At 41.3% G+C, this 19,861-nt stretch overlaps 1 protein-coding gene across 1 annotated transcript in view; it reads left to right on the forward strand.

Moving 5' to 3' along the window:
- The first annotated feature begins 2,620 nt into the window (after positions 1–2,620).
- The window catches only part of LOC133481326 (BMP/retinoic acid-inducible neural-specific protein 3-like), a 61,974-nt gene continuing 44,733 nt past the window's right edge, over positions 2,621–19,861 (forward strand). Inside the window, exon 1 of the mRNA XM_061780535.1 lies at positions 2,621–3,358. The gene's annotated coding sequence lies outside the window, so the exon portion shown is untranslated. The remainder of the gene's footprint in view (positions 3,359–19,861) is intronic.

The following is a 19,861-nucleotide window of genomic DNA, read 5'->3' on the forward strand; positions in this document are numbered from 1 at the left end:
CCGAGCCGGGGAGCAATAAGTATACACACACCTGCTCGGCGCCTCTCACCGTGGGCAACTCCAGAGTGGAAGAGACTCCAACCCCTCTCGAGAGGACTGTTACCAGAGCTGAAGCTGTGCGTGGAGGCGAGTCCGACTATATCTAGTCGGAACTTCTCGACCTCACACACCAGCTCGGGCTCCTTCCCTGCCAGAGAGGTGACATTCCATGTCCCTAGAGCTAGCTTCTGTAGCCGGGGATCAGATCGCCAAGGTTCCCGCCTTCGGCCACCGCCCAGTTCACACTTCACCCGACCCCTATGGCCCCTCCCACAGGTGGTGAGCCCATGGGAAGGGGGGCCCAAGTTACCCTTTCGGGCTGTGCCTGGCCGGGCCCCATGGGTGCAGGCCCGGCCACCAGGCGCTCGCCTTCGAGCCCCACCTCAAGGCCTGGCTCCACAAGGGGGCCCCGGTGACCCGCATCCGGGCAAGGGAAACCTGAATCCATTAATTGTACTCGTCATAGGGGTTTTTGGAGCCGTGCTTTGTCTGGTCCCTCACCTAGGACCTGTTTGCCATGGGTGACCCTGCCAGGGGCATGAAGCCCCAGACAACTTAGCTCCTTGGATCATTGGGACACACAAACCCCTCCACCACGATAAGGTGACGGCTCAAGGAGGGGTGAATAAGAATTAATACATCAATTTTCAGCCATCTCAGGCGGCCGCCATATTGGGCAATATCGCCCTGTGCGATAAGTAACATAACTACGGGTTGATGACATGATGGTTGGCACATACAACGTAAATCTGGATTTAGTTTCCCTTTAATAAAGGAATTTATCACTTTTAGAGGCGTGTCAATTATTCACGGAAATTTGTGGTCATCCAACAACATCCTATCGAAGAAAGCGAAACACTTTGTTCAGCACCATGAACAGTGCACGACACAAGCTGGAAACTCGAAGTGCTGGTTCATTATTTAAAGATGAAAATGACGTATTGAAAATAAATAGATTTAAACTTAATATTTTTTATGCCAAAATATGTACTACAATTTCTGGATATCTATATTTGTTTGCTTGCTGATCTAAAAAAGGAATGATTTTGTTTAAAGGTAGGCTAGGGCAACAAAAGAAAACACTTGTGAGTGAAACACACTGGCATGTTTTTCGTGGTTCCAAAAACAATCCCAATCAGGCATAAATTACTTCTGTCAAACCATAAGCACAGCTGAAAGAAGCAAATGAATGGGTTCAGTGGTGCCACAAACACAAGACAGCACATTTTTCAAACGGAAAATGACTAATTGGTCCTTCATTCCAGAAAGACTTAATATTTACTCTGAAAGGAAGCTGACTATTTTACTCCACACCAAGGGTAGTGTTGGTTTTTTGCCATCCAACCTCCACCTGACCTACTCATTCTGCCTGACACTTATATAGACATAATTTGAATAAAGATAAACTGTCATTTGAGGTGACGTGACTGTCACATTAATGAAGTTTTGGGTGCTTAGATTGATTGACCTGTTGATGTTGTGATTCTTTTCAGAAGTGTGCTGTATAATAGAGACTGGCAGTTATATATATAAAACAGAGGTTGTTTCACACACATTTGACAGAACTCCCAAAGTGGGATGCAACATAATTTTGGAACCACAAACACCCACAGCACCGTACAGCATACTAAATGGCCACAGCTCATGTAGGACTGGCTTAATTAGCAATCCGTTGAGGCGGATGTGCCTGTCGACTTCAGAAATGTGATTGCTTTTTACAGATTAAAAACTGTTTCTTCTGGAGAAATTTGGTTCGGTGGTGTGAATTTCCGGAAATGCATGAATGGCAGAGAATAATCCACAGGGATACGCATTGGGTTGTGTTCCTATAATAATGTTCTTTTTGCATTTACAGTAAATGTGTAATTCTTTTGTAGAGAGAGTTAAGCACTCACTGTGGAAATAAGGGAACAGTAATATTCTGTTTGTCACTGAAGATATTCCATAGGCAGCTGTGTATCCAGAGCCTTTGTATTTGGACTCTGCGATAACTGTTTCTTCCTTTCCCAAGCAAAAAAAGTGTACAAATGCAGTACTTTTGAGTGTGTCACAAACGTTTGTACCGCTAAAGCTGCATTATGTTTCATCAGACAGTGTAGATAAAGTATAACTCAGCCGAAAGTATCTATGGGTTACTGCAGTGCAAGTGTAATTAATATAAAATGAGGGGGGGGCATCCGTCATGCATCCGTGCCTCATGCAGCAACACGTTTTGATCAATGCATTCTGAAATAAAAAAGGACTCAGTGCACAGTTTTGTCAGGTTGAACTCTGATGCTGTAATTTTTGCTGTTGTAGTCATTATAAAAATGTCAGCCTCTATTGCTGGTTTACGGTTTCCTTGCTTAGCCATTTGCACAGAGCGCCAACACTCCAGTGCAATGCCCAACCCAAGAGGACGGGACCTGAATGTATGTGTTCAACAATGTCCTTTTAATAAGGACTTCAATGTAGCCATTCTTTTTGGGATGCAATTGTCCACATAATTCGTGCATACATTTTATGACAACGGAGTCATTTGACTTTTTTTTTTTTTTTTTTTTTTTTTTTGGAAGGGGGAAGGAGCGCAAGATGATGGACAAAACGCTTGCTCTCATTCTCGCCACGTTCGAGTCCCCTGGCAGCTCTTACAGAAGGCTACTTGTGTGTGTTAAACATGTGACAAAGTGAGAGAGGAGCACAAGGCAGAGCTGCTTCGCCCGCGCCTGTGATCTGCACACTTTCCCTCCTCCACGCTCGTGTGGGGTAGGCGGATCAAGTCGGTTTGGAATTCAATTGGAATTGTGCCCTTGTTTTTGTTTTTTTTGTTTTTGTTTTTTTTTCTTTCTCCGTGTGGGCGGGCGTGTGTCCGCGTTGTCGGATTCCACCACATCTCTCGCCGGCTTTCTCTGACGAACCGCATCCCTCCTCCACTTTGCTCTGCTCTTGACCAAATCGCCTGCCGGATGATCTCATTTTGTCAAATCATTATAGAACGGTCAACGCTTGTGCTCGTAGGAACTGTGAAGAAACCGACTTTCTCTCTCAGTGTATGTCGGCATTCTCAAAGTTTCTCACTGGTGTAGTACCGCGCGACGGATTAGTCGGAGCCATCACTGTTGTTGCCTTCCCACCACCACCGCCACCTCCCCCGGATCCCTGAGTGGTTACCAGTCATATTTTGGAGTTCTTTTTTTAATATTTTTTTTCCCCCTTTTCGTGATCATACCACTGAAGCCAGGTGAAGTGAGATGAGTTCGACGCTTGAAAGAACCCAGCATCCAATTGCATAAATACATATAATGGGAAGCATAAACTTTACCTGATACAACTAACTGCGGTGAGTATTGTATACAGCACTTGTTTAATTGTTGTCAATTATTGGCTAAAAGCTAAAAGTGAAAACCAACAGCGTGCATTCATAATGTTCTCTTATTGTTTCACTTTATACTATTCATGGAAAAATATTTTCACTTATGCTGTGACGTGTTTTATATGTTTTCTGAGATTAAGCCTCACCACCCCAGCACACACACACACACACACACACACTCGCATATGAAACAACCACAAAAATCATTCAAGACATTTCTGTACAAAGCCGAGTTCCAACCGTAACACCTAACACATTTTACAGTTTGGCAGCACGTACGCATATAGGATCCACCCTCACAATTATTTTATATATAAAGTCCCACTCTTGTCAGAATTATACATTTCACCCTGAGGCTCCACCTGAAAAGATGGCTGTGGAAACCTTGAGCATGACTCTTATAATGAGCCAAAGGTCCTGAAAGCAAACAGTAACGTGTAAAATACAATTCTCTTGCATGGCTAGGCTGGAGGAGCTGCAATATGTGGAGATGAACTTTTTTTGTGATAGAATCATATTCCGGTTGAAGAGCTCGCCACAGAGAGAGGATGACGAGTGTGGTTTTGTAGCAGGATTTTCCGATGGAAGATACTCAATCACAGCTGGAATTTTCACTGCCACTTCCCAATTTTGGTCTGAAGTGCCAAAGCGTCAGACTGTTTATTGGGCCACAACAGTGCCACTGTTCAACTGTGTCCTCATCTATCCTGGGAGACTGGTGTACCTGACCGTGACCAAGCCTAAAAGGCACACTGTCTCATCTTATGAAAAGATAGATATATTGCCTTGCATCAGCTTCCTGCCACAACACAAAAAGGAATGTGGTCAACTTGTCATGTATCCACTTTTCTATGACATTATCACATCTTGTATCCATGGATGTACTGTATATGGCCCTGCATATAAAATACATGGGATCTGTGAGTGAAAAGAGATATATTGGCTCACAATGATAATTGGAAAAATTGCATACCAAAGAGGGCTTTTTGTTCTCACAGTTTAATACTGACCTTCCACCTACAATTCCTTTAAAATCTAACAAGCGAAACATATTTTGAGATTTTTTTTTTCTGTACTTGTACATCTAGATATGATGCATTGTTGTTGTTGTTGTTTTTATTACCATATAGCCAGTTGTTCAAATGGTTAATCAATTACATTAGTGCTGGTACACACAAGTAGTGTTAACGATAATGTAGCTCAAAAGTGGAAGCCTTATTTTATCAAGTTTGTGTCATTAGCTCCAACATTTTTACTTCGTGAGGTTACATACAGGGAACATAGCAGATTTCTGGACGATCCCTGTAGTACCACCAGATTTAAAGCTTACTTACACATATACAGAGCAAAGGTCTGTAAACAAACGATGTGTAAAATTAAGCGCATGCTGTGAGACATAGCAGTGTGGAATAGTGTACGTGGGAGTCGTAATAAGCCTGACAAAGGAAGATAAAGAAAGGAAAAAACACAAATATTAGGATGAAAAGAGAAGAAATACTGCAAGATTGGTGGTATCTCACTGTTCTGCTCATTAATCCACATCCCATTATATGATGATAATGAGCAAACTGAAAAGTTTGTCTTCAGTCTATAAAATGTTTGGAAGCAGGGCAGTGAAAAGACAGAAAACGGGTAGATGAGTTAGGATTGAAAATAACAGAAAATTTGGAAACTAAAATATGTCATTCTGTGATTTGGGATTTACTTGGGCATTAAAATTGAGTGTCTTAGATGAAGACAGAGTGGGGAATTAAACTGAAATATCTCTCTTGGGCGACTGGTAATTGAATGTTGGGTTCTTAACATATTCTGTAAAAGCACAGATGCTGAAGAAGCTGCTGTCACTCACCAAAATGTACTACATTTTCTGGACTGTTGAAATAGGCAAGGCATTAGACAGAAAACAGGCCTTAACACTTAGTGACAGTGAATTTAATAACCTTAACTAATCTTATGAACCCAATCTTACCATCTAAGTTTGGATGTCACTCTTAAGGTTACAGTGCTCATTTTAACTTTCAAACTATAAATGTAGAGTACAATGATTCCGGGAAGTCCACGAGAATGGCATATGTAAGTGGTAAATTAAAACTAACGGTGGTGCATTTGATAACTAACAAATACATGGTTAGAAACTTAAACTGCCAAGCCAAGTCTTCATGTGAAACATTGGAAGTTGTAGTAGCAGAGAAACTCACAATGATCTTTTGCCAGCTATAACCACAGTTTCACAAGAGAGCGATCATGTGATAATTGATATAGAGGAAATCAAAATAACAAAAATCATCCACAATAGCTCATGATAAGGGATACAATGCTGAAACATCTTATTGCACGCAAAGTAAACAGAAAGAATTCAAATACATAAAAAATAGTTTGGGAAAGGTTCTCAATGTTCTAAACCTCTTTTTCAATGTCTATGTTGTATTGATCAGAATAATGCTTCCCCATGTTATACAGCAGAAGTCATGCCGTTCTTCCCAAATAAGCAGTGCCACTTTTGCTTACAGCTAAGCGCTACCAAATTCTTAACAAATAATTCATAATGTATTGTCCTTCTAGAGATGAAATAATGTGAACATTTTGCATTATCAGCATTATCACAATATTACTAAAAAAAATTAAAAAAAAACATAGATGCCTAGTTTGAAAATATTGCAACATGTTTTATTTTGAATACAAAAAATATAGATGTAAAATCTGAACCCTATGTACTTTTTGACATTACAAATTGTAAACAGCAACACCCAAAGTTAATTTTCACACATGCAAGACCCTACGAAATATACTTAAAAGGACAACAGATGATTATATTTAATAGTGGTTGGACTCTCACCATTAAGCTAATGAATAATAGATTTTGTTTTTAATGACTCTCCTTTTTATCAAATAAAAATATTTAACACAATAGACAGTGTTTTACAGTTCAATTTGTTTCTGGACAGGTTTATCAAAGATACAGTACAATACGATGTTAAATGTGTGTGTGTGGGTGTGTGTGCGTGTGTAAAAGATGCCAGCTATCTTAAGTGTGTGCAACAGCACATACGTACGTATACCCAGTGTTGAGCAAGTTACTTGAAAAACGTAGCAAACTGCTACAATAAAATGACACAAGTAGCTAAACTACAGTGCTGTGAAAATGTATTGGCCCCCTTCTCAAATTCTTATATTAGTGCATAATTTCCACAATTTAGTGTTTAAGATCATCAAACAAATGTAAATATCAGACAAATATAACCCAGGTGAATTTAAAATGCTGTTTTGAAATGGTTTCATTTATTAAGGAAAAAAAAAAGAGGATTCAAAGTTACCTGGCCCAGTGTGAAAACGTAATGGCCCCCTAAAGCTAATAACTGGTTGGGCCATCCTCACATCTCTGTGGAGATATTTTGGCCCACTCTTCCTTGCATAATTGTTTAAATTCAGCAAAAATGGAGGGTTTTCGAGCATATACGGCCTTTTTCAGGTCATGCCACTGCATTTCCATCGGATTCAAGTGTGGACTATGACTAGGCCACTCCAAAACCTTGTTTTTTTTTTTTTTTAAGCCATTCAGAAGTTGACTTGCTGGTGTGTTTTGGATCGTTATCCTGCTACAGAACCCAAGTGTGCTTCAGCTCGAGGTTCTGTACTGATGACTGAACATTCTCCTTCCATCAATCACAGCAAGTTATGCAGTTCCCGAATAAGCACGCAGTCCCAGACCCTCATACTACCACCACCATGTTTGACAGTTGGCACGATGTTCTTCTTCTGAAATGCTGTGCTACATTTACGCCAGCTGTACGAGACACACACCTTCCAAAAAGCTCAACTTTCCTTTCATCAGTCCATATAATATTCTCCCAAAAGTCTTGAGAATCATTCAGATCTTTTTTTGCAAAAGTAAGATGAGCCTTTATGTTCTTTTTGGTCAGCAGTGGTTTTTGCCTTGGAACTTTGCCATGGATGCCATTTTTGCCCTTGTCAGGGAGGTCTGCAGTTCTTTAGAAGTTTTCCTGAGTTCCTTTGTGGCCTCCTGGATGAGGCATTGCTGTTCTCTTGGGTTATCTTTGTTGGTCGGCCCTTCCTGGGAAGGTTCACCACCGTTCCATGTTTTCTCCATGTGAGGATAATGGCTCTCTCTATGGTTCGCTGGAATCCTAAAGCTTTTTTTTTTTTTTTTTCTAATAAATGAGATCACCATTTAAAAATTGCATTTTAAGTTCACTTGGCTTGTATTTGTCTGATATTTACATTTGTTTGATGATCTCAAACATTAAAGTGGGGACACTATGGAAACATGCAAATTTGAGAAGGGGGCCAATACTTTTTCACGGCACTGTACATCAAAGCTACTTCAGTTGAACATCATCTCTTTAAAACAAAAAAATACATTTAAAAATTTTGTAATGGTACTATTGGGGAATAAATGAGTACTTAATTGTAAAATCTTTGGCTTATCATACTTCTTAAGAAGTAGTCATTAGTAATTACTACCACATCTGTGTCTTAGACTAATGCAGTGACAGCACTTTGTTATTATTTAAAATGACTGTGTGTACTAAAAAACAATCTATTATAGTTGCAGATGTGGTCCTCATTCACTATTAAATTGAGATTTTTAGGTGATGAAATATCCAATAAATTATTGAAATGGGCCACAACAACAACAATCTATTTGGTTTAATGGAGAAAATAACCTGCAAAAATATTTCTCAGCAACATAAACTAAAGTTATACTCTTGAGCTTCATCTTCCTTCTCATTTTTTTTGCCTCCTTTCGAAATTCTCTTCATTCACCAATACAATCACGCACGCAGTTTTATTCCAATGCTTCCGAAACATGTGGCTAATAATCCATCCATCCATTATCTGAGCCGCTTCTCCTCACTAGGGTCGCGGGCGTGCTGGAGCCTATCCCAGCTGTCATCGGGCAGGAGGCGGGGTACACCCTGAACTGGTTGCCAGCCAATCGCAGGGCACATAGAAACAAACAACCATTCACACAATTTAGAGTCTCCAATTAATGCATGTTTTTGGGATGTGGGAGGAAACCGGAGTGCCCGGAGAAAACCCACGCAGGCACGGGGAGAACATGCAAACTCCACACAGGCGGGGCCGGGGATTGAACCCGGGTCCTCAGAACTGTGAGGCTGACGCTCTAACCAGTCGTCCACCGTGCCGCCTGTGGCTAGTTAATGCTACGTTATTGGCTCTTGATGTGCGTTGACTGAGTTGTGATGACTCGCTTAGCTGGAGATTGGTGTAATTTACAGGACATACCTGAATGCGTGTCATTAAATACTGTATGTGCTGGACATCTTGGGGCTGCACAGTAAACACCGTGTGCTGAGACTGTCACTAGTTTGTCCACTCATCTCTCACTCAGTGCGGTCGGTGGTTGCATGTTCTGTCCCAGGGCTGGTCCGTGTGGGATTTTTTTTGTTTTTAGGGGGGCTGAAACAGGCGGCACGGTGGACGACTGGTTAGAGCGTCAGCCTCACAGTTCTGAGGAGCGGGGTTCAATCCCCGGCCCTGCCTGTGTGGAGTTTGCATGTTCTCCCCGTGCCTGCATGGATTTTCTCCGGGCACTCCGGTTTCCTCCCACATCCCAAAAACATGCATGAATTGGAGACTCTAAATTGCCCGTAGGTGTGACTGTGAGTGCGAATGGTTGTTTGTTTGTATGTGCCCTGCGATTGGCTGGCAACCAGTTCAGGGTGTACCCCGCCTCCTGCCCGATGATAGCTGGGATAGGCTCCAGGATGCCCGCGACCCTAGTGAGGAGAAGCAGCTCAGAAAATGGATGGCTAGATGGATGGGGCTGAAGCAAATTTAAACTCCCCGAAATTGGGCCTAATGTCCTACTGCCCTCCAGCTACCACAACTCTACTAAATATCACCATAATTAATCAACATTAATCTATTGTAAAGTTATTCTGGTAGCGTTAGGGGTACATGTTGCTACGTTTCATGCAGAAGATGTGGAGTACCACAATACCAAGCTAGTGCCGGGCCCAAGCCTAGGTAAATGGAGGGTTATGCCAGGAAGAGAAAAAACTTTCAAACAAATCATGTGAATGACTTGTGATGGGACGTGCAGAAAGGGGAAAAAAACAAAACTAAACAAACATTTCTTGAACTTATTTCTATTTATCTTTTTGTGTAGGTGAAAGTTTTCCCTAAAATTCCCACTGTGAGTTTTGTAATCTCCCAAATTTACCAGTACTAAGGTCTAATTTATTGCGCACTACTCGTCACTTTAAACCGCATACACTCCTTGAAGTCTCGGCACCCTTTGCACAATGGTCATTGCACCGGACTATTGCAATATTAGTCATTCGAACTGCTCTAAGTGCTAGAAGACTGCATCTTTTGCACAATTGTAAAAAAAAAAAAATAATTAAAAAATATATAGATATTTTTACCAGCATTACCAGATAACTATTAACCCTTTACTGCTCAGTGACTGTTTTTTGTCAATGTCTTTATGTCACAAAAGTGTTCTCTGTCAATTGACTGTCTGTTGTCATACTAGAGCGGCTCCAACTACGGAGACAAATTCCTTGTGTGTTTTTTGGACATACTTGGCAAATAAAGATGATTCTGATTCTGATTATCCATGTTTATTCAAGGCTGCAGCACAAGGATTTTCCTTTGATGAATTGACACTTCATGCTATCGTCTCACTCCATTATAGATGTGCGGCTGCAGATATCCAGCTTGCATGGGTACCACCATTTCACATTAATATTTACTGCAATCCTTTTTGACTATGGAGAATCATAAACTGATAGGCCCACATGTACAAATGAAACCACTGATAAAGATCAGTAGCTGAGAGTATGGTTGAATCTCGCTAAATAATGAATACACAGCGCACCCATATATCCATCTTGAAATTCATACACAAACAACTGTGCTAATTACACTCAGATTAAAGTTGGTTTTGGATTTTTTTTTAAGAAGATGATGACAGTTTTTTGGACCTGACTATAAATGTACATAACTGACACTGTATCGAAAGCGGAGGTATATTTTGTTCATCTAAAGCCAAGGTTATGTCTTGCATATGTGGGAAATGTGAGCTATTGTGTTACCCGCTTTTATCAAAGTGTGACACAAATAAATAAATTATTTCTGTAGCAAATTTTCAAAGGCACACTTGAATATAAAAACAATGCAGATGGAGATGGCTAGGAGTATAACAAAATGGAAGGGTTGTAAATTCCTTTGGTCATGGCAATAAGATAACACCACAGATCATTTTAGAAGTATTATCTTTCTGGATTGTTTGATTTTGATGAATCATAGGGGAAACAAATATAAATCTATGTGTATTTATAATGTCAGGTCAACCTTGCGACCCATTTCCCCCCCGCTGTACAGTCAAACTGTATTTCAACTATATATCAATAATATTTTCTAACACCCAACTTTCCCATTTCACATTGCTTCAAGTTTCAGCCTACAACATAACTTGGATGCATTAAAATGGATCAAATAAATCATACCTGTCCCCAAAACAAGACAGATTTAGAATGAAATAAACCTTGTGTACTCATTGAATCCAAACTGGGACATTTAATGTCCAACTTCATGGATAAACAGTTGGCCTTGGAAAGTTACTCCATATACCAATTGCTGCCCATGTCTTTTTCATCACACTTATAAACTTCAGATCTTTCCATGTTTATTCATGACCAATCATGCGCCTCCACACACAGTGACATTTTTATCTTTGATGTCTTTCTCCCATGACACTATGGAGGCTCTTTCTTTGTATTTGTTTGTGAGACAGCTGGATGAATGCAACTGGCAGCTATATTACTACTCAACAAAGGCTGTTTTACCCTGGGCACTGGAATGAGAGCTAATGTCGACGGTTGTAGCCGGAAAGATAACTGGGTTAATTAGGGCCCAAAAAAAAAACTCATTAGTCAGCACAGAGGGGAAGATGTAAAGTTTATCAGTTCCTGTTTTCCTGCTTTTACAATAGTTTTGGGGTTTGCTCGGAGTCAATTTACAAAGTGGATCCTGTTGAAAGAATTCTAATGAAATGTTTTAATCATGTCTGCAATTCCCCAAAGGGGTATACCATTCCTACTATCACTGTCTTTACATCAATTTATGGTGGTGGTAAATTATCTATTATGACTATGTAGTACAGGAGAGAGTATAAATTTGCTTTTATTTAATGGGAGTTCATGAAAACTCTCGTGACACACACATCATCTGAGGTGACCTGACTTGAGGAGTTTACATACTGCACTTGGTGTTCGCAACACCCACCGCGAGGTAGGGCAAAGGACGGTGCAGGGACGACAGCGACACAATGCTAGCTTGCACATATTTGGCGCTGGTTGCTAGGGGACCAAATAGAAAGTAGCCTGGTGCTTTGTCCTGGTTTGGACGTAAAGTAGGCCACAACTCAGCAATATGTATTGTCACTGTTGCAATGGAAAACTTTGCTTATAATAAGGAGGAGGAGGAGTAGATGTGATACAAAGTAAAGAAGTGAGTGGCTATACTATCTTTTATTTTAAGATAACATTTTCATTGTTAAAAATGTTCAAATAAATGTTTCTACCCCCGGCGGCACGGTGGCCGACTGGTTAGAGCGTCAGCCTCACAGTTCTGAGGACCCGGGTTCAATCCCTCGCCCCGCCTGTGTGGAGTTTGCATGTTCTCCCCGTGCCTGCGTGGGTTTTCTCCGGGCACTCCGGTTTCCTCCCACATCCCAAAAACATGCATTAATTGGAGACTCTAAATTGCCCGTAGGCATGACTGTGAGTGCGAATGGTGGTTTGTTTCTATGTGCCCTGCGATTGGCTGGCAACCAGTTCAGGGTGTACCCCGCCTCCTGCCCGATGACAGCTGGGATAGGCTCCAGCACGCCCGCGACCCTAGTGAGGAAAAGCGGCTCAGAAAATGGATGGATGTTTCTACCCCTTTCAACCAACCTGGTACATTCAAAGTAGTGGAAATCTCCATCCATCACTGTACCTTCTTTACAAGGTCATGGCACCACATTTTACGAACCCCCACAGCTCGGAGCACTGGGACTCCGCATTTCTTCCACTTTTTCTCAATTATCGCTATGCTGTTTTCAATGTACAATTCCACCCAAGTCTCTTGCTGTTGTCACACTGAAATCACACTGCCAACATCTCTCCTATTGGATGCGCCAAGTTGTGAGGCGTGCCCAGGTTCTGTGCCTCCGCGGCACGGCGCTGTACCATTGTGCAGCGACACCACGTACACAGTGATAGTTTCGTCGACACTGAACTGTGCTGTGCTAAGTGCAGTGTGAAAAGGGCTTTAGCTTTCATGTATTTCTTCCAAAATGATGCTCCAAGATCTATTTTGGCCTGAGGTCTTGATATTGCACATCCATTGTGATGTCACGCACACACACACACACACACACGCACACACACCCCACAGGTGGCAGTTCCAGCTTGGCATCCTACAATATATGGAACAGATGTTTAGAGGCTGAATGTTTTGGTTTGTCATTGTCTCCAATGAAAACGGCTGCCGCAATTCTCAAGCAAGATTAGGCCTGGGAGTTCCCATATCTCATCAAATGCACTGTGTCCTCTAAAAGGTGAGAGTCAAGCTCTAACAATGCCGTTGGCAACCAAATCACTCAAGGAAACTTTACATTTGGGGTGCAACAAAGTTTTGTGAATGGCTGCAAGAAATTAAGAGGTTTTGCAGCATTAAGAAAAATAAATAATTAGGTTAAAATGATTTTAACTTAGTACCCAAATTCCATCCAAACAGGTGCAACATGATCTTAACATAGTCATTCAGTCAGTCTTTCTTGCATTCAATTAACATGTTTGTACTTCTTTCGTCTAGTCAAATTTATCTAATGAATCTTACATAGGTGAAACTTATGGACATGCAAACTCCACACAGGAAGGCCAGAGCTGGGATTCATCCCATGACCTCTGAACTGTCATGCTAACCAGTCAATCAAGTGAACTACATCATGTTCAATTGGTGTTCTGTTTGTTGTTCGCACTAGCATTCAATGATATCCAAAACATTTATCAGTGTTCCACTTTTATTCAGCATTTTACATAAACAAGCATGAACCCAACAAAAGCTGACTAATTTTAACACAGTAATCTCCAATTTTTCAGGTTAAAATTCTCAACTACAACAATTTTTTAACATACAATAATTATCAACTTCCAAACAGCATGTCTGTATGAATAACTACAATATCCATTCAAACTCTTAGCACACCTTAATGTCTTTATGGAAAGCTAGAAAGATAACTAGCTCACCAGGTTATTGCCTCCCCACCCCTCTGTCATTCCTCTGCTGGTAGCGAGTCTTAGCAGGTTAACTTTTCCTAACTACAGTAAGATGAAAGATACATCTTGCCGATGCGCTGGGAGACATCATCAGTGATTGAACCTGGGTCATACGGTGTTTCTGGTCCTTCAATATCAGACACCCTCATCCAGGCGACCGTGCCATAGGTTGATCAGACCTTGGCTTGTGCCCCAGCAGCGTTTGTCCTCCGTCTTGCCTTCTTAATCCAAAGCCACCCACTAACTTTTTGCGTCTTAAATAGCGGATTTGCTCGCCTTACTCTTCGGCTGTCCAGTGATGCCCAGCAGTGTAAACACCTACAGGGAGCGACCAGCCAATCCTCTGCAGCACACCTCCAGACGCTCACAGTGAGTTTGCCAGGCTTGCCTCCTGTGCTCTTCCATATCCTCCTGGTACGTGGCACGCTTCCTCTCGTTTGCATCCTCCATGCGCTCTTTCTCGGGAACTATGAGCTCCAGCATGACAAGTTGCTTGGTAAAATCTGACATACAGTAAATGATCAAGCCTTGTCGAAGCCGCATTGACATTATTCTGGCTGGGAACTGGTGGTGGTGGTAAGGAGACCAGACTCTGCCTTTGATGGTGCTTTTCTCTGGTTCTGTGGAACATGATGGTCTTTGGCTTGTGGTGTCCCTTGAGGGTACTGATGGCAGTGGCTATGCTCTCAGCGACTGCCCGTAGTACCTGGTCGTGGCGCCAACAATAACGCGCATCTCCAAGGACTTTTGGGCAGCTGCTAAACAGGTGTTCCCAGGATCCCCGTCCTGGAAAGAGGGGAAAGGTAGGTGTTGCACTTTTACCCCAGAAGTGGAGGTGTGCTGGACTAGGTAAAACATCATAGGCAACTTGGATTAGGTGCCTGATATGATGGAAGTCTGGTTCCCAGATTTCCTCTGCAGTAACTTTTCCCATTTAGTCCAAGCTCCTTGGTGTTCCATTCCCACCATCCTGCAAGCTTGAACTTCCTCCGCACTTTCCCGCACTTTCTCCTGTACAAGGTGCTGACATTCTTTGGCTCGAGCATTGTCAACCATAGCTACTGGGAAGTAGCAGATGCCTGCTTGCCCTGTTGCTATCGGGCCTACCAGTGCCTACTGCCTCAGCCAGGATTCAGCCACCTCCAGATACTGTATTTGGGAGTGCTCCACTTCCTGCCAGTTCGCACCTGGATGCCAGCTAATGCCAGTTTTAGATCCATGGATTCTCTGTACTGCAGGAATTCCCGTCCTTGACACTATTAACTCTTCATCCAAGCTGCTGACTGTGAGTTGCAGGATGTTAATGTGCCATACAGAGCTGCACTTCTCAAGCTCCGCGGCCAAGCCATCTTTGCAAGTAGCAGCTGATCTTTCACTCCAAGGCCTCCGTTGTTGTCATGGGTACTGCGTACACCAGCAGTAGTAAATCCTGGCTTTGAAGCTCCCTAGGAGACCGACTTGTCCACCTTGCTCAGCCAGGACTCAAACTCTTTGCTGGTTTTCTGGATGGAAGCAGAATCCTTCAGGCTGCAGTCAAAGAGGTTTCTGATGCTTTTGACTGGGTGCTCTGTCATGAGCGGGATGGGAGCTCCAGCCAGTAAGATTTCAGTGCTAATATGTTTAAAATATGTCTTTTATCATATTTACAGAGGTAAAATTATATATGTGTCAAGGCTGAGGCTGTCATATATAGAAGCCCGTGCTGTCAAATTCCAAGGGTCAACTACCTCTACAGCAATATCCAAAGGTAAAACAAAAAAAAAAAACTAAAATACAAAAAATAAACCCCGGCTCGGATTGTAATGGAAAACCACAATGGTTACTTGCTTTTGTAAGATTATTTGACAATGGTCATTAAAAACATGAATATGTAGTACCCCTGGGTAGGAACCCCTGGTCTAGAGGAAAATTCAAATCCTTAACACTCACTCATCCCTAAAAGCTGTAACTACTAGAGATGGGAGTAAGTCACATATGTGCAAGTCTCAAGCAAGTCCCTCTCGGGAAAAAAAACAAGCAAGTCAAATCCAGTCGCCACTAAACGTCAAGCAAATCGAGTAAAATCATTACTTGGTTTAAGCAAGTCGCAAGTCAAGTCATACAATCTTGCTCCAGTCGCAACATGTTCTGGAGTGGTGATAAAATGTTTTTTCCCCAATTTTTTTCTCCCCATACATCATAACAATAAAAAAAGTATTCAGACCCTATAAAAGTTAGATGAACAACAACTGAGATTATGATCGATTGAATTTATTGCACTAAACTGTTTTAAAGTTGTATTTCAAACTTAATTAAACTGAACTTTATTCGTAACAAACTATGATGTGCACTTTGTGATGACAGCTTTGTAACTCCTACGGTTCTGAAGAGAACACCATTAAGCAAAAGCCAAAACTGTTTTCTGTTGGTCAAATGTACAAGTAGTTAGATGTGTACCTAATGGTCTAATGGAGAATGACAGTGATTCAGAATTACGGGAATAACACAGTACATGACATACAAATGTTGCCATCCTTCAAAAAAATGTAATGTGGACAAAATCTGCACTTAGTCAGGTATGTTCATTCATTGAGAAACACTGACTCTGGACAATTGACAATTGTCATTATGTTAAAGGTTGTGTTTCATATGCTGTGGTCTCAATTTTAAAAACATAGTGCAGATAGCTTTATCACACAGCTGACACAACAGATGACATTTTAATGATGACACTTCAATAACGTTCAATAGTGTGAAAATTATATTCATACGTTGCTACTCGCAATTTGTAAAGTACTTACTAATAGTGGAACGCAATTTAGTCAACATTTTTATCACTGTGATTGTAATACAAAGTGATCCCATACAGCAGACCTATACCGCAAACATCTCCACACTTTCTTTTTTTTTCAATTTTCCCAACACTAGCAACGCCGCTTCACTTCTGCTTCCTGTGGTTGGCATTATATTTAAGACGCTACTTTCTACTCTCGAGTGCATGCGAAAGAGAGAAAAAAATTTGAGAGTTTTGCCTGCCTAAATGAACCGAAACGAAACGTTCGGTGTATTATAAACCGTCCCACTCCTAGTTACGTTACTTAGCTGTACAGAAACGTTCAGAAACACATCATTTTTATTTTTAATCTTCCCAAACCAGTCTATGCAACTTAATGTTTGATCAACTAGCAAAACTGTAAAATTAGCTGTCTTTGTAAGTTTTGTGGTGACGGATGAAGTTCGACGTCGTTGTTGTTGTGTCTTTGATGCGCGAGTTGCAAGCCATGCAGGTCGCCATCCTCTTTTTTCAGACTTCATCGACAATGTAATTCTTGAATCCAAATTTATTATCTTTGGCGCTCCTTCCATCGTTGTTCATGCAGGTGGCTACCTCACACTGACAAGTGCACAATAACGCAAACTGTTTTTCCAGGCTGGCGCGAATGACCCCGCCCCAAACATCTCTTTCTTTAAAAAAAAAAAAGGCAAACTGTCTCAATTAAAATACAGATTTCCAATTCTAAATCTCAAGTCATGTAGTTCACGTCAAAGTCAAGTCTCTTCGCTACCAAGTCTGAAATCAAGTCTTTCTGAAGTAAGTCGCAAGTCATAAAACTGGCAACTCGAATCGACTCGAATGAAGTCATTTGACTTGACTTCCCACATCTCAGGTTACTACTCTTCGTCATTTTTAGTTCAGGGATATTTCTCTTTTTTAGGGTAAAAGTCTTCATTACACTGTCACTGTATGTCAGTTGGCCCGCAATGTGAAAAAGTCATATTTGAGTGGATTCAATGGCTCCCAGTGTCTGCTTTACTGACTGCTTGAAGCACCAATATTTGACTTGTTGTTTTTGAATTATGTGAATGCTTCTCAAGCAGGAATATTTTAGATATTGTTGAATGAAAAGCATTTTGCATGCAATTTAAATGGTGACATATTGTGCCCTTGTAAACCGAGAATGCTGTGTATCTGATGTCATTCAGGCATCTGACAACAAAGGCTCCGAGGATGGTTTTGTTGGGAGATAATGTGATTATGAAGCTGGCATGGACCTGTCTGAGGATGATGAATGTTTGCAGACAGGACTGCCACAGCAATTGTCTAAAAAACATGCAGGATGTGAGTCTAAAGGGGGATTTAGAGATATTCCAGAATGCAGAGGAGGAAGCAAGTGGGTGGTTAGACGAGGGATGAACAGAAAAATGACGACAAAGGTGTTTGCATTGAAGGAAGAGAGCAAGTAAGCAACATAGAACAGCTGATTGTTCTCCATACACAATCTCCTACATCATCTTTTTGGACTGTTGCCTGCTAGATCACAGGATTAGAGAGTCCTTTAATTTGACCAATATGTTCTGTTCTGGTATTAACATTCCACACATTGTGCACTAAAATGGGTTACTCTTGACACCACACTTCACCCCGTAACATTTAGGTGGCATTTAGTCAGAATGGAACCTGATGCTTTTAGAAACTGCAGCAAAGATGTGTCCCCATAATGACATTCATAGTGATAAAAAAAATAATCTTACATTAGAATAAATTAATTGTTAATAGCAGGAGTGTCATACTTTTCAAAGTGATGCCCCACTTGCTGTACAGAACAGACAGAAACGTGCATTGCTTGAGCTTAAACAGAGCATGGCGAGTCTCCTGAGACATATTTTCTTTTTAAGATGGGAATAAACTATTGAACGCTGACAAAATGAGCACAGAATTTACTAAAGGACTTACACACAACAAAATGAATGTGGAAGCTGGTTACAGTTTATTTTGAGGTTTTATTCTTCCCATTTTATGGCTATTAATGTTGTAATGTTGCAGTTACGACTTGTATCACGTAATTCCATTGCTTTATCTTAGTGTTAAGTGTAAACAGAAGGGGCAGCTTGAGGCTCAAGCAGTGTGTAACTTGACCATGTCTCTATTTTGATAAGATTGCCCAAAAGTCCTCGTCTCTCTTGTTTTGCTGCCTCCTTTTAATTAGTTAATTAATTAATTGAATTTACATAAATTATGACTCCAAAACTGATTTTGACATCATTACTCCAAAAAGTTGTTTCGAAAAAACGTCTACTCGACACCTCCTTCCCGATTTTTATTTTTATTTGTTCATGGTGAGCTGTGTCTTGGACTTGACGGAAATCCAACAAAAGGGACAGATCTTAGTTAATGAAAATTGAAAGTTATTAAAGAGAATAGGCTGACATAATCCAGTTTCAACCATCTTATTTAACAGGACACTTGAAATGTATTGATTTGCACATTGTCTCTTCTCATGCATTCATCTATATATATATATATATATATATATATATATATAGAGGCGGCACGGTGGACGACTGGTTAGAGCGTCAGCCTCACAGTTCTGAGATGTGGGGTTCAATCCCCGTCCCCGCCTGTGTGGAGTTTGCATGTTCTCCCCGTGCCTGCGTGGGTTTTCTCCGGGCACTCCGGTTTCCTCCCACGTCCCAAAAACATGCATTAATTGGAGACTCTAAATTGCCCGTAGGCATGACTGTGAGTGCGAATGGTTGTTTGTTTCTATGTGCCCTGCGATTGGCTGGCAACCAGTTCAGGGTGTACCCCGCCTCCTGCCTGATGACAGCTGGGATAGGCTCCAGCATGCCCGCGACCCTAGTGAGGAGAAGCGGCTCAGAAAATGGAGAGAGAGAGAGAAAAAGAGAGAGAGAGAGAGAAAGAGAGAAAGAGAGAGAGAAAGAGAGAAAGAAAATGAAATTTGTTTTTATGTAAAATAAACACATAGATCACTTTACACTTTGGGACTATGTGAGTCCTGGGATGACGTGTAATGGAAACCCAGACCTGGAACAATGAGTCCCTGAAACTATATCACGGTTCTTGCGTCACGATCCCGCGATATTCCAGATTTTTATTGCAGTTGTTACTCTTTTATACTATTTGTACAATATTTGTGTTATCCATTCTCTTTCTCGCTCTCTCTCGCTCTCTCTCAATATATTATGTATTTGGATTGTTTTAGGTGTGCCTTTCAAAAAACATTAAGTGCCGTAAATGCAACAAAAACATGCCTAGGATGTATTTAAATAGGGTATTTCTATTTATTGCGGAGCTGGAATGGGATTTTTACACCCCACCCCCGTTGGAGGGGGGATTACTGCATACAGCTAATCAGTTTATGAATGGATGAGC

The sequence above is a fragment of the Phyllopteryx taeniolatus genome, chromosome 7 (genome assembly GCF_024500385.1).
Source record: "Phyllopteryx taeniolatus isolate TA_2022b chromosome 7, UOR_Ptae_1.2, whole genome shotgun sequence".
NCBI lineage: Eukaryota > Metazoa > Chordata > Actinopteri > Syngnathiformes > Syngnathidae > Phyllopteryx > Phyllopteryx taeniolatus.